This window comes from Salmo salar, unplaced genomic scaffold, assembly GCF_965601325.2.
Source record: "Salmo salar unplaced genomic scaffold, fSalSal1 ptg000136l, whole genome shotgun sequence".
Lineage (NCBI taxonomy): Eukaryota > Metazoa > Chordata > Actinopteri > Salmoniformes > Salmonidae > Salmo > Salmo salar.
This window is the reverse complement of record NW_027675321.1, coordinates 1,626,671-1,642,500: the sequence shown is the minus strand read 5'-3', so window position 1 is coordinate 1,642,500 and position 15,830 is coordinate 1,626,671. Positions and strand designations below refer to the sequence as shown.

General features: G+C 41.1%; 1 long non-coding RNA gene across 1 annotated transcript in view; it reads right to left on the bottom strand.

Annotated features, from left to right (window-relative positions):
* The window catches only part of LOC123732136 (uncharacterized), a 10,591-nt gene extending 2,099 nt beyond the window's left edge, over positions 1-8,492 (bottom strand). The window contains exons 1-2 of the long non-coding RNA XR_006762990.2: positions 8,336-8,492; positions 3,449-3,547 (exon numbers count right to left, since the gene is read on the bottom strand). This is a non-coding gene — a long non-coding RNA (uncharacterized LOC123732136). The remainder of the gene's footprint in view (positions 1-3,448; positions 3,548-8,335) is intronic.
* Between the last annotated feature and the right edge of the window lie 7,338 nt (positions 8,493-15,830).

Here is a 15,830-nt window from a genome sequence, read left to right as displayed (position 1 = left end):
ATATCAGATATTAAGATGACTTTTTATAATGCATGTATACTAAGGTTGAGGTTCTGACTAGTGATAATTTACCCGGGGTTCAATACCTGCTATAGTCACTATTATTTTGCTCTCCCAAAAGCAACACAGCCCTAAAACGAGATATATAGCTAACTAAAGTAATGAGTGACCATTTTAGAAAATCATGGGACATATAGTCTGTGGTTGCATGCTATTTTATGTTAATCATATTGCTGCTTGTAGCCTATAACTGATGCTTCGTGGTCTTATGCTGCCATCTATTGGAAATATTTAGCAATTAAAAGGTATTAATTTACTTACAGACATTGGTGAGCTAGCTAGGATAACTAGGATGCTGCTGGTAGAGTAGCTAGCTAGCTTACCTAGCAGTACCGACTAGCTAGTATATCTAGGATGCTGCTGGTAGAGTAGCTAGCTAGCTTACCTAGCAGTACCGACTAGCTAGGATATCTAGGATGCTGCTGGTAGAGTAGCTAGCTAGCTTACCTAGCAGTACCGACTAGCTAGGATATCTAGGATGCTGCTGGTAGAGTAGCTAGCTAGCTTACCTAGCTGTACCGACTAGCTAGGATATCTAGGATGCTGCTGGTAGAGTAGCTAGCTAGCTTACCTAGCTGTACCGACTAGCTAGGATAACTAGGATGCTGCTGGTAGAGTAGCTAGCTAGCTTACCTAGCAGTACCGACTAGCTAGGATATCTAGGATGCTGCTGGTAGAGTAGCTAGCTAGCTTACCTAGCAGTACCGACTAGCTAGGATATCTAGGATGCTGCTGGTAGAGTAGCTAGCTAGCTTACCCACGCTGTACCGACTAGCTAGGATAACTAGGATGCTGCTGGTAGAGTAGTTAGCTAGTTTACCTAGCTGTACCGACTAGCTAGGATAACTAGGATGCTGCTGGTAGAGTAGCTATCTAGCTTACCTAGCTGTACCGACTAGCTAGGATAACTAGGATGCTGCTGGTAGAGTAGCTAGCTAGCTTACCTAGCAGTACCGACTAGCTAGGATATCTAGGATGCTGCTGGTAGAGTAGCTAGCTAGCTTACCTAGCAGTACCGACTAGCTAGGATATCTAGGATGCTGCTGGTAGAGTAGCTAGCTAGCTTACCCAGCTGTACCGACTAGCTAGGATAACTAGGATGCTGCTGGTAGAGTAGTTAGCTAGTTTACCTAGCTGTACCGACTAGCTAGGATAACTAGGATGCTGCTGGTAGAGTAGCTATCTAGCTTACCTAGCTGTACCGACTAGCTAGGATAACTAGGATGCTGCTGGTAGAGTAGCTAGCTAGCTTACCCAGCTGTACCGACAAGCTAGGATAACTAGGATGCTGCTGGTAGAGTAGCTAGCTAGCTTACCCAGCTGTACCGACTAGCTAGGATAACTAGGATGCTGCTGGTAGAGTAGCTAGCTAGCTTACCTAGCTAAACCGACTAGCTAGGATAACTAGGATGCTGCTGGTAGAGTAGCTCGCTAGCTTACCTAGCTGTACCGACTAGCTAGGATAACTAGGATGCTGCTGGTAGAGTAGCTATCTAGCTTACCTAGCTAAACCGACTAGCTAGGATAACTAGGATGCTGCTGGTAGAGTAGCTCGCTAGCTTACCTAGCTGTACCGACTAGCTAGGATAACTAGGATGCTGCTGGTAGAGTAGCTAGCTAGCTAGCTTACCTAGCTGTACCGACTAGCTTGGCTAGCTAGCAGGACGTTCGTCTGTCGTTTGTCTCGATGATGATGACGAATCCGGTGAACCACAAAATGAAACAAGGATAGAGAGTGAGAAGGATCTGGCTACAGTCATACTGTCCCTGACCGTAAAGCTAAAAGCTAATTGAACAATAAACTTCAGCGTCTCAACACTGTAACAAACTCAGTCGTTAGATCACCTCAGCCAACTCTGCACGTAACCGGACAATATGTTTGGCGCCACACCGGACGAGGACAGTTCTGTACGGGGACGCGGACAGTTCCAGAACGTGGACATGAGCAGTGCCACACAATCAACTAAACCCAGTCTTTACAGTGGGTTACATTAGTAATATTCATTTTTCTTTATGTTAAACAAACATTTATTATAACAATATTTTGAGATCTGGGCCCATATCCACAAAGCGTCTCAGAGTAGAAAATTGGTCGTATAAGTGCTGAGAATACAGACATTTTACACTTCTGGGTATAAATGAAAGCTATGCATGAAGTCTCTACTCCCACCTAGTCAGCAGATATTTAGGACACCTCGTGAGCTGTCCTAAGTAGTTAAGAGTTAACAGCAGGTGTCTTGATAATACTATAGAATAATGCAGCGAGTCAGTGGTTCCTGCACCACATGTAAATACTTTGGGGTAGTAAAAATATTGTTTTCTATTTCTATATGATCAATCCATTAATAATATAGACCTACATGCAACAGTATGTCTTGTGCTTTTGACAATGATTTATGTATAATAATTATGGAAATTTATTATGAATAATATGTATGTGTAATATTTATGTATAATATTTATGTATTATATTTATGTATTATATTTATGTATAATATTTATGTGAAATATTTATGTATACTATTTATGTGTAATATTTATGTGTAATATTTATGTATAATATTTATGTATAAAATTTATGTATAATATTTATGTGTAATATTTATGTATGATATTTATGTGTAATATTTATGTATAATATGTATGTATCACAAGTGATACCATGTATGTCTGCATAGCATTTTGTCTTCATTTTGGCAGATTAACTCATGCTTATTTCTGAAGATTATCTCTGGTTTTCACCCAGAGGCTAAGGAGTTGGAGCTGTGGCGGGATTTGAACCTGTGTTTGAAAGGTGGCTGGTTCGAATCCTTGGCCGAGTGCTGAAATAAACAGGTGGAATTGATCTGACCACTGCAGGGCTGCTGGGTTCACATCCTCAAAACAATCACCATTCGTTGATCAGAACTCTAGAGGTTCTTCTTCACTGAACCCAAAAATATATATCACTTTTAGTGGTTCCATATATTAAGGAAGTGATATAAGCCTTTTTGGTTCTATAAGGAACCTTCTTTTCTAAGAGTGTATAATAAACACGTTTTTCATTTGATTATTTAATTATCTACATCATGTTATTTCAAGATAACCCTTTGGAGCGCAACATCACGTTGTTAAAAAATTATCCTAAATTGGGCATGGCTATAAATTGGCTTTAAAATTGGCAATTGAAGGCATCTAGGGTGTTCCAGCTAAACAATGGATGTATAGCGTTTTGCAATAAAAATTAAAATTATACACAATCCTAAGCTATTAATTAAAAATCTGAGAACAGTAATATTGAAGGTACCCATAAGCAGCCATTTCTGATTAAAAACAAACGTGAACATTTTTGGAAATATCATTTTTGAAATAAACTATTAATAATTCTTAAACAAAATTGTCATCTCACCTCTTAGATTTGGTGTCATGTTCCCCAGAAAGACTCATTTTAGAGGCAGGGTCCCCCTCCTCTCTCTCCCCAAAGAGACTCATTTTAGAGACAGGACCCCTAAACAGAGATCCAGCATGTTGGTTGTGGTTAACACAGTAACAACTAAACAGAGATCCAGCATGTTGGTTGTGGTTAACACAGTGACAACTAAACAGAGATCCAGCATGTTGGTTGTGGTTAACACAGTAACAACTAAACAGAGATCCAGCATGTTGGTTGTGATTAACACAGTGACAACTAAACAGAGATCCAGCATGTTGGTTGTGGTCAACACAGTGACGTCCTAAACAGAGATCCAGCATGTTGGTTGTGGTTAACACAGTGACAACTAAACAGAGATCCAGCATGTTGGTTGTGGTTAACACAGTGACAACTAAACAGAGATCCAACATGTTGGTTGTGGCTAACACAGTGACAACTAAACAGAGATCCAGCATGTTGGTTGTGGTTAACACAGTAACAACTAAACAGAGATCCAGCATGTTGGTTGTGGTTAACACAGTGACAACTAAACAGAGATCCAGCATGTTGGTTGTGGTTAACACAGTGACAACTAAACAGAGATCCAACATGTTGGTTGTGGTTAACACAGTGACAACTAAACAGAGATCCAGCATGTTGGTTGTGGTTAACACAGTGACAACTAAACAGAGATCCAGCATGTTGGTTGTGGTTAACACAGTGACAACTAAACAGAGATCCAACATGTTGGTTGTGGTTAACACAGTGACAACTAAACAGAGATCCAGCATGTTGGTTGTGGTTAACACAGTGACAACTAGTTCTTGACTGTCAATAGTTCTCATGTATTCATTATCTCTTAGAGAAATAAAACATTTACTAACAGACATAGAAACAGTCAGGTGATTTAATGCATCACATGAACATGTAGTTGTGACATTTCATCTCCATGGTAACTGTCAATAATAATAATTATAAGTCACTGTTTGTTAAGGTAGTTATAGACAGAACAGCAACAATAATAATAATAATAATAATAATAATAATAATAATTAGTCTCTGTTTGTTAAGGTAGTTATAGACAGAACAGCAACAATAATAATAATAATAATAATAATAATAATAATAATAATAATTAGTCTCTGTTTGTTAAGGTAGTTATAGACAGAACATCAACAATAATAATAATAATAATAATAATAATAATAATAATAATAATAATAATAATAAGTCACTGTTTGTTAAGGTAGTTATAGACAGTACAGCAACACAAGGCCATGTCTCACACTTATTTGTATTCACTAACAGTAGGCTATTTATTGTCTTTCAATCTGTTATTTTCTAAATGTATCTGAGAATGTAGACAGAAGGGCTAAAACGGACATGATTGATCTGAGGGGGAAATCATTGATCCATTTAGAAAGGTTTTTTGCATCAAGTAAGAGATTTTAAATAATGTAAAGTAGGCTAGGTTATAATGTATAATAGTGGTTTGTTAGTGATATGTAGATCAAGGTCTATACCTCGGCTATAACCTACTTATCTTAGATGACCAGCCTAAACCTGTTCAAGTCAGTTCACATAATGTTATAGGCCTACCAGTAGCAGGACAGAGCATGTACACTATATATACAAAAGTATGTGGACACCCCTTCAAATTAGTGGATTCGGCTTATTCAGCCACACCCGTTGCTGACAGGTGTATAAAATCGAGAAGACAGCCATGTAATCTCCATAGACAAAAATTGGCAGTAGAATGACCCGTACTGAAGAGCTCAGTGACTTTCAATGTGGCACCATCATAGGATGCCACCTTTCCAACAAGTCAGTTTGTCAAATTCCTGCTGTAAGTGCTGTTATTGTGAAGTGGAAACGTCTAGGAGCAACAACGGCTCAACCGTGAAGTGGTAGGCCACACAAGTTCACAGGCCTGCCGAGTGCGGAAGCGCTGTCCTCGGTTGCAACACTCACTTCTGAGTTCCAAACTGCAACGTCAGCAAAATAACTGTTCGTTGGGAGCTTCATGAAATTAGTTTCCATTGCCGAGCAGCCGCACACAAGATCACCATGCGCAATACCAAGCATCGGCTTGAGTGGTGTAAAGCTCGCCGCCATTGGACACTGGAGCAGTGGAAACGTGATCTTTGGAGTTATGAATCACGCTTCACCATCTGGCAGTCCGACGGACAGGTGGAGGAGGAATTATGGTCTGGGGCTGTTTTTCATGGTTCAGGCCCCCTAGTTCTAGTGAAGATAAATCTTAACGCTACAGAATAAAATGACATTCTAGACGATTCTGTGCTTCCAACTTTGTGGCAACAGTTTGGGGAAGTCCCTTTCCTGTTTCAGCATGACAATGTCCCCGTGCACAAAGCGAGGTCCATACAGAAATGGCTTGTCGAGATCGGTGAGGAAGAACTTGACTGGCCTGCACAGAGCCCTGACCTCAACCCCATCGAACACCTTTGGGATGAATTGGAACACCGACTGCGAGCCAGGCCTAATCACCCAACATCAGTGCCCGACCTCCCTAATGCTCTTGTGGCTGAATGGAAGCAAGTCCCTCCAGCAATGTTTCAACATCTTGAGGAAAGCCTTCCCAGAAGAGTGGAGGCTGTTATAGCAGCAAAGCGGGGGACAAACTCCATATTAATGCCCATGATTTTGGAATGAGATGTCCTGCTATATTCTCGACTAGCAGGTGTCCACACCATAATGTATATAACCTAATCAAAATCAAATCAAATGTTATTGGTCACAAGGTCTGAGCGGCATAGACTAAGATACAGTAGAAAAGTATTCTATTTTTAACAACTTTTACTTTTACTTCACTACATTCTTAAAGAAAAATATGTACTTTTTACTCCATACATTTTCCTGACACCCAAAAGTGTCAACATTTTGAATGCTTAGCAGAACAGGAAAATGGTCCAATTCACACACTTATCAAGATAACATCCCTGGTCATCCCTACTGCCTCTGATCTGGAGGACTCACTAAACAGAGAACATCCCTGGTCATCCCTACTGCCTCTGATCTGGAGGACTCACTAAACAGAGAACATCCCTGGTCATCCCTACTGCCTCTGATCTGGAGGACTCACTAAACAGAGAACATCCCTGGTCATCCCTACTGCCTCTGATCTGGCAGACTCACTAAACAGAGAACATCACTGGTCATCTCTACTGCCTCTGATCTGGAGGACTCACTAAACAGAGAACATCCCTGGTCATCTCTACTGCCTCTGATCTGGAGGACTCACTAAACAGAGAACATCCCTGGTCATCCCTACTGCCTCTGATCTGGAGGACTCACTAAACAGAGAACATCCCTGGTCATCTCTACTGCCTCTGATCTGGAGGACTCACAATACAGAGAACATCCCTGGTCATCTCTACTGCCTCTGATCTGGAGGACTCACTAAACAGAGAACATCCCTGGTCATCCCTACTGCCTCTGATCTGGAGGACTCACTAAACAGAGAACATCCCTGGTCATCCCTACTGCCTCTGATCTGGAGGACTCACTAAACAGAGAACATCCCTGGTCATCCCTACTACCTCTGATCTGGAGGACTCACTAAACAGAGAACATCCCTGGTCATCCCTACTGCCTCTGATCTGGAGGACTCACTAAACAGAGAACATCCCTGGTCATCCCTACTGCTTCTGATCTGGAGGACTCACTAAACAGAGAACATCCCTGGTCCTCCCTACTGCCTCTGATCTGGAGGACTCACTAAACAGAGAACATCCCTGGTCATCCCTACTGCCTCTGATCTGAAGGACTCACTAAACACAAATGCTTTGTTTTTAAATGATGTCTGAGTGTTGGAGTGTGACCCTGTCTGACCATAAGTTAAAATAACAAGAAAATTGTGCCGTCTGGTTTGCTTAATGAAAGGAATTTTTAATTATTACTACTTTACTTTTACTTTTGATGCTTATTATGTATATTTTAGCAATTACATTTACTTTTGATACTTAATCATATTTGAAACCAAATACTTTGACTTTTACTGAATAAGTATTTTACTGGGTGACTTTCCCTTTTAATTGAGTCATTTTCTATTAAGGTATCTTTACTTTTACTCCAGTATGAGAATTGAGTACTTTTTCCACCGCTGTTCTATCGTTCTAGAGACATATGAGCCACAGTTTCAACAGACATTTTGTAACTGCGTAGGCTACAAAGTTACTTTCAGTTTCATATAAGGAAATAAAGCAACGGTCACTGGGTGAATTCGTTTTGCATTGCCCGGCTCCCCGGGTGCGCAGAGTTTACGCATTTTAGACCATTCCATTGTTCCTTAAAATAAAACTCCACTCACCTGTAGCACCGGGCCATGCAAAACGAACTTCCCACTGTCGCAGGGCACTGAGACACAGAGTTCTAAACCCAGACGCGTTTCTTCAAGACATCTCTCTTACATTATTTTAGCTAAACATATAATTTACTGGAAACCAAGTTTAGCTGTGTTTTTCCCTCCAGAATGTGAGTTATTGTAGGACTTTAATAATTGTTAACAGGCCTACAAACCCAAAAGGGTTTAATTTGAGAATGTTAATTTGTATGCCTCAAATATTAAACTGTCTTAAAATATTTAATGATTAGTTGAATCAGGTGTGTAAGTGCTGGTAAGAACAAAAGGATTGAGAAACCCTGAGATAAACATAAAACCATATAATGTAAAAGCTCCTCCGCCATCTTTACCAGACGTTTTACTGATAACATGTAGACCTACTGATTAGTTTCCACTTTGAAAACTGCTGTCTGTCAGCAACTCAGCTCAAGTAGCAGTTCTACTAACTAGTAATATCTCATTCCTAGTATTCATTCTCTTACTCTGTCCATTAGAATAAATTAATGTTCAGAAATACTTACTTTATTTTTCAATAATCTCCATATAGTGTTTTCTGCTCTGTCGTCTCAAAATGGATCCTGAACAAAAGAACAACTTTACTTTCTGTTTCAATCAGCCGTCTCCCCACCCTGAAAATAAAGTGTTTTATTGGTATCTTCCACTAGATGGCAGTAAACACCTGCTGTAACTACACTTTATAACTATGTGTTCGGTTTCATACAGGCAGTGTCCCAGAGTTGGATTGCTGATCTAGGATCAGGTCCCCCTCTCCATGTAATCTGATTCATTATGATCTAGGATCAGGTCCCCCCTCTCCATGTAATCTGATTCATTATGATCTAGGATCAGGTCCCCCCTCTCCATGTAATCTGATTCATTATGATCTAGGATCAGGTCCTCCTCTCCATGTAATCTGATTCATTTTGATCTAGGATCAGGTCCCCCCTCTCCATGTAATCTGATTCATTATGATCTAGTATCAGGTCCCTCCTCTCCATGTAATCTGATTCATTATGATCTAGGATCAGGTCCCCTCTCTACATGTAATCTGATTCATTATGATATAGGATCAGGTCCCTCCTCTCCATGTAATCTGATTCATTATGATATAGGATCAGGTCCCCCTCTCCATGTAATCTGATTCATTATGATCTAGGATCAGGTCCCCCCTCTCCATGTAATCTGATTCATTATGATCTAGGATCAGGTCCTCCTCTCCATGTAATCTGATTCATTATGACATAGGATCAGGTCCCCCCTCTCCATGTTATCTGATTCATTATGATCTAGGATCAGGTCCCCCCTCTCCATGTAATCTGATTCATTATGATCTAGGATCAGGTCCCCCTCTCGATGTAATCTGATTCATTATGATCTAGGATCAGGTCCCCCCTCTCCATGTAATCTGATTCATTATGATCTAGGATCAGGTCCCTCCTCTCCATGTAATCTGATTCATTATGATCTAGGATCAGGTCCCTCCTCTCCATGTAATCTGATTCATTATGATCTAGGATCAGGTCCCCCCTCTCCATGTAATCTGATTCATTATGATCTAGGATCAGGTCCCCCCTCTCCATGTAATCTGATTCATTATGATCTAGGATCAGGTCCCCCTCTCCATGTAATCTGATTCATTATGATCTAGGATCAGGTCCCCCTCTCCATGTAATCTGATTCATTATGATCTAGGATCAGGTCCCCCCTCTCCATGTAATCTGATTCATTATGATCTAGGATCAGGTCCCTCCTCTCCATGTAATCTGATTCATTATGATCTAGGATCAGGTCCCTCCTCTCCATGTAATCTGATTCATTATGATCTAGGATCAGGTCCCCCCTCTCCATGTAATCTGATTCATTATGATCTAGGATCAGGTCCCCCCTCTCCATGTAATCTGATTCATTATGATCTAGGATCAGGTCCCCCCTCTCCATGTAATCTGATTCATTATGATCTAGGATTGGGTCCCCCCTCTCCATGTAATCTGATTCATTATGATCTAGGATCAGGTCCCCCCTCTCCATGTAATCTGATTCATTATGATCTAGGATCAGGTCCCTCCTCCATGTAATCTGATTCATTATGATCTAGGATCAGGTCCCCCCTCTCCATGTAATCTGATTCATTATGATCTAGGATTGGGTCCCCCCTCTCCATGTAATCTGATTCATTATGATCTAGGATCAGGTCCCCCCCTCTCCATGTAATCTGATTCATTATGATCTAGGATCAGGTCCCCCCCTCTCCATGTAATCTGATTCATTATGATCTAGGATCAGGTCCTTCCTCTTCTTGAGAGAACTAATCCAAAATGAGTCGAAAGGTCAAGTGATTCTCTTCCTGAGAAGAAGCTGACAGCCTTCAAACAGAGCAAAAAAAGTGGTCCCAAAAAATATGTCAAAATGAATAAAAAAATTATACAGCTGTCTTTAATAAGATCAAACTGAACTAACTGCTATCTTGAAATGTTGAAAAATTGTTTTTAAATCGCTCAGTCTTATCACTCAATATGAGTCAAAATCTGTCACTTCCAGGAGTGCTCATTTTGTCAAAAATGAAAAAATGAAAAAAAGAACAACTCACAGCTGTGTTAATAGACCCAACTCAAACATCTGCTATCTTGAAATGTCCAAAAAAGGTATTTAAATGGGCCTACCAGTAGGGCTGGGCGATATATCGATATAAAAAATATATCGATATATTTTAAATGTGATATGAAATTAGACCATTTCGCATATATCGATATAGTTGAAATTTGCGCTTTGATCCTAGCTCCAAGCAAGCTGCAGACCCGGAGCTCTCTGCGCTGCTCCCCGCGCCTCCTCTTTCATGCACAGAGGGCGGAGGGGCAGGAACAGACACTTCAACAAACATGGAGGAAGCAACAGCGTCTGCGGAGCGTTTTGACGAGGAATTGGTTAGTAAAAGAAAAAGCATTGGCTCAGTAATTTGGAGATGGTTCGGATTCAAAGTATCAGATGAGCAACAAAATCACGTTATATGTAGGCAGTGCCATAAAAAAGTTACAGCCAGGGGTGGAAGCACTACAAATCTTTTTCACCACCTAAAACAGTGGCACAAACTGCAATACGAAGAGTGTGTGAAACTGCGCGCTGCAGAAGCCCCAGCCGCAAGCCGTCGACAACCCGGAAAAGCCCCGAAACAAAGCTCACTGCAAACTTCATTTTCCCGCAGTGTGCCTAATGAAAAGAAAATTGGCAAGTGGTGTACTATAACTACAGCGGTGTCCTATCACATTGCTAAAGATATGGTCCCTGTTGCAACTGTGGAACAAGTCGGATTCAAAAAAGCTACTGAAAACTATGGACCCGAGATATGAGCTTCCCAACTACTTTACACGAGAAGCACTGCCACAAATGTCCACTGAAGTCAGGCAGAGCCTTGCTGACCGGCTCGCTAACGGGACCCATTTTGGCGTTGACCAGCGATATGTGGTCGAGCAGGACAATGTGAGCCTTTACATGAAGCGTGACATGTTCACTTCATTCAACGACTGGGGGAGATGAAAACAGCGTCGTGTCTCCAAAACAAGTTATTTCCCCCCAGGATCACACCGGTGAGCATATAGCTGAGGCCTCGCAGGACGCAAGCTGGGAAACTCCAAGAAAAGCATCCGGTTGCTATAACAACCGCCAACGGGAGCGACGTGGTCAGAGCGGTGGAGCTGAACGATGAGGATGCAGTGCTTCGGTCAGACTACACTTGGCTATTGGGGAGTGCAGTGTTTTATTAAGGAGTATTCACATATTTTACTTTAAAGAAAAAAACATATTAAAATATTAGTTTTTTATTATTTTCCTTTGTGTCTGTCTGCAACTTGTTTTGTTTTATGCTGCTGTCTTGGCCAAAAATGGATTAATAAAACACAAAACATAAAGTGCTAAAAGTAAAATCCCTTACAATACAGGATGGTAGATTTCAGAACCATATTTATTAGGTTATTGGATAAGAATTAGTGATGCATTGATGTGTTTACCACTTTAATGTTACAGCTGGTAAAGGTGAGGTAATTATGACTTTAAAATGCTGGTTAGCCTGTTGATATCATCAAGGTAACATATTTAGTTATTATGATAGACTATAGTTTTTTCTCTGGATTGAAGAGCCAACTGCAAAGTAACTAGAAACTAATGTTGACACGTAGGTAGGCCTAAACATTGTGGAGTTTTTAGTGGAGTAGAAATATGAAGTAGCATTAAATACTAAGCATAAATACTAAGAACAACAACAAGAACGAAACATCAGTAAATGTACATACAGTATAGTCATCATTTATAAATTATACACAAATAATAATACATACAAATCACTTACAGGATTAAAATTCACAAAATAAATGAATATAATATTTGATATTTATGATTAGGACTGGCGTTGATTAAAAAAATAAACTATGAAACAAGAAAATATTAATGTAGAATATTTCTAAAGCTTGATTTTGGAAAGCACTTAGTTGTATGAGTGTGTTAAAGTGAAAACAGAGTCAAATTTCTCGCATAAGCACATTTGTTTAATAGTTTTTTTTATGATTCTGACAGGACATGGCATGAATGACAAGCGCGTCACCCGGGCCATTTCTCTGTGCAAGAGAATTGTAAGCTGTTTTTGGTACAGCTGGAAGAAAAGGAGACATCTTGCTGAAGTCCAGATTCAGCTGGGTCTGCCAAGTCACCAACTCATAACCGAGTCTGCCACACGCTGGGGATCAAGGCAGCAGATGATAGAGAGAGTCCTGGAGCAGGAAGGAGCACTGGCCAAAGTCCTGTCTAATGACAAAAAGACCAGGCACCTTGTCCCTACCTGGCAGGACTTAGAGGTCCTAGAAGCAGTCCAAAAGGTCCTGAAACCTCTCCAGGACTTTACCGATGCTTTGTCAGGTGAGGAGTACGTCACTCTATCATATGTAAAACCTGTGCTGCACCTTTTTAACGACAGTCTCCTGGCATGTGATAGCGAGCTTTGCAAATCGATCAAGACCAGCATTGTTGAGTACCTCAACCGCAAGTATTCTGACCCAGCCACTACTGACCTATTGGAGATGGCTTCATTTGTGGATCCACGCTTCAGGGCCACCTATATCCCAAGTGAAAAAGTTGATGCATTGAAGCACAGAGCTGTCTTGGAGGTGGAGACGCTACTGGCTGATCAGAGCAGCTGTCAACCGCCTCACCTACGTGTGCCAACTGAGCCTGCAGATGGAGAAGCAGCAGTGGCACCAAAAGCTAAGACACTGGCAAGCTTCTTCAAGCAGCGCACAGCCACCACCACTGCGCCACCAACCAAGAGGGAGGCTATTGAAAATGAACTGTCAAGTTACTTGCAGTCAGCAAGTGTGGAGAGTGACACTGATCCCCTCAAGTGGTGGAAGGATCATGAAGTTGTCTTTCCAGCTCTGAGCCACCTGGCAAAAAAAGTATCTCTTGGTACCAGCTACCAGTTCACCCTCCGAAAGGGTTTTCAGCTGCAGTGGCAATATCGTGACCTGCCACAGAGCATCTCTGAAGCCGGATGCCGTTGACAGGCTGGTGTTTCTCGCACAAAATCTTTAAACGAAGGAGGACACGCTTGTCTTCTAATGTCTACCTCAAGACAGCATTACTGTTTATCAAAGTAAAAAAAGAGGGGGAAAATGTTTATTGAGTTGATAGTCTGTTTCTTGTGCAACTGGTTGAGGCTGTTCAGATAAGAAATTGAGTTAACAAAAAGCAAATGGTAATCTCAGGCTGATGTTTAAAACACATTTTCTCAAACTGAGCACTTTATTTTGTTCTTTATTTATATATAATTGCTGCCCTTACTAGGGTTTGTCATATTTTATTATTTTGTAATGTTCGTTATTTGCATCTGTGGATTTGTTAGAAAGGAGAAGAAATCTGTAATTTGATTTTAATAAGCCATTTAAAGTTGTCAAATGAAAAAAAAGTTGACTTTTCTCATAAATATATATAATATTTATTTCAGAAAAAGATAGGCCTATTTTATTTTATAGGCTATTTTTGTTTAAGATATTTTTATTTATTTAAATGTGCACCTTATGGAGCTTTGATTTCCAAAAAGGTCGTCCTGTTGTTCTACAGTGTTTATGTTTACATGTTGTTGTTATTTGAACAGCTGAGCATTTAATCTGAACCAGGTGAAGAGCCCTGTTTATTATTTATTCATTTGATTTTTCAACTGTTCACTGAAATAGCCGCTTTCAATAAAACTACTTGAGACATGTCATATCTGGCTTTGACTTTGACTGAACATTTGCTCTCACTTTGCAGAAAAAAATATCAGGATATATATCTTATATCGATATTCAGCCTAAATATATCACACACAGGAATACACTCTGAGCCTGCACTTGCATGTTTTGCTCACCTCATTCTTAAAAAAAAACTAGGTTTGAGTTGTGGTATCCACTCAGATTAAAGGTGGGTTCATCTGCTCTGTTCCCGAAGTGTGGTCTCCCTCAGATCCCAAGTTAGAGGGATCCCTCGTGCACCATTTACCCAGGTCGTCAGGAGCCAGGTCATTTACCCAGGTCGTCAGGTCATTTACCCAGGTCGTCAGGAGCCAGGTCATTTACCCAGGTCGTCAGGAGCCAGGTCATTTACCCAGGTCGTCAGGTCATTTACCCAGGTCGTCAGGAGCCAGGTCATTTACCCAGGTCGTCAGGTCATTTACCCAGGTCGTCAGGAGCCAGGTCATTTACCCAGGTCGTCAGGAGCCAGGTCATTTACCCAGGTCGTCAGGTCATTTACCCAGGTCATCAGGAGTCAGGTCATTTACCCAGGTCACAAGGAGCCAGGTCATTTACCCAGGTCGTCAGGAGCCAGGTCATTTACCCAGGTCACCAGGAGCCAGGTCATTTACCCAGGTCGTCAGGTCATTTACCCAGGTCATCAGGAGTCAGGTCATTTACCCAGGTCGTCAGGAGCCAGGTCATTTACCCAGGTCGTCAGGAGCCAGGTCATTTACCCAGGTCATCAGGAGTCAGGTCATTTACCCAGGTCGTCAGGAGTCAGGTCATTTACCCAGGTCGTCAGGAGCCAGGTCATTTACCCAGGTCGTCAGGAGCCAGGTCATTTACCCAGGTCATCAGGAGCCAGGTCATTTACCCAGGTCGTCAGGAGCCAGGTCATTTACCCAGGTCGTCAGTCACCAAGTCAAGATTCACGTTCCCATCGCCAAATGTGGTTGTTAATTTCTTTAATATCAAATGAGACAAACTTATCACACAAGTCAGAGTTATACTTAAACTAAATCTTTATTCACTTAATAATAAGGGAGCAGGTCAATACAACATACAATTATAAAGTGAATCAATTGAGTGCTCTACGATAATGATGGCTGGTCGACGAATCACCCCCAGATGATTCATTGAGAGCCATGAGACAAAAGTACCAAGGTCTTTTGCACCCCTTTCAACCTACATGACCAACAACAGATGTATAGAACGGGTCACAAGGTTAAGATTTGTATGAAAGATACTTATAATTCTCAGCAGACAGTATCTGCTGTAAAAACAGTACTCTTTATGTAGAGACCAGGGTCTGGCCCTGAGGTCATCTCTCCCTGGTACCATATAGAACAGAAACATTAACTCATGCTCTGGAATGCAGTCTCTTTAGGTTTTATCACCCAAAAGACATTGTAAATCTCCTGACAGTGTTTTCTCCCAGAGGCCCATCCTCAGTAGAACACAGACACAATAGTTCTAAGAACCCTCTATTCTGTTGCATAAAACAACCATTTGATGCAATAAAAGTATTATAACATAATCTTGCAGTTTTGCTCTCAGTGTCCACTGAAAGTTGACTAGTAACAACAACTGGGACATAAAAGACACCCACCATGAGACCCACTAAATCTGCCCAAGAAGAGTAAAACAAAATAAAAACCCACACCAAACTTAAAGACAGGAAGCAAACCAAAAAGGTGGAGCAACTAAAGGTGTTGACTCTCCACATGTATCAAGACAACTGGAGCACTGGGCCAGACACTCT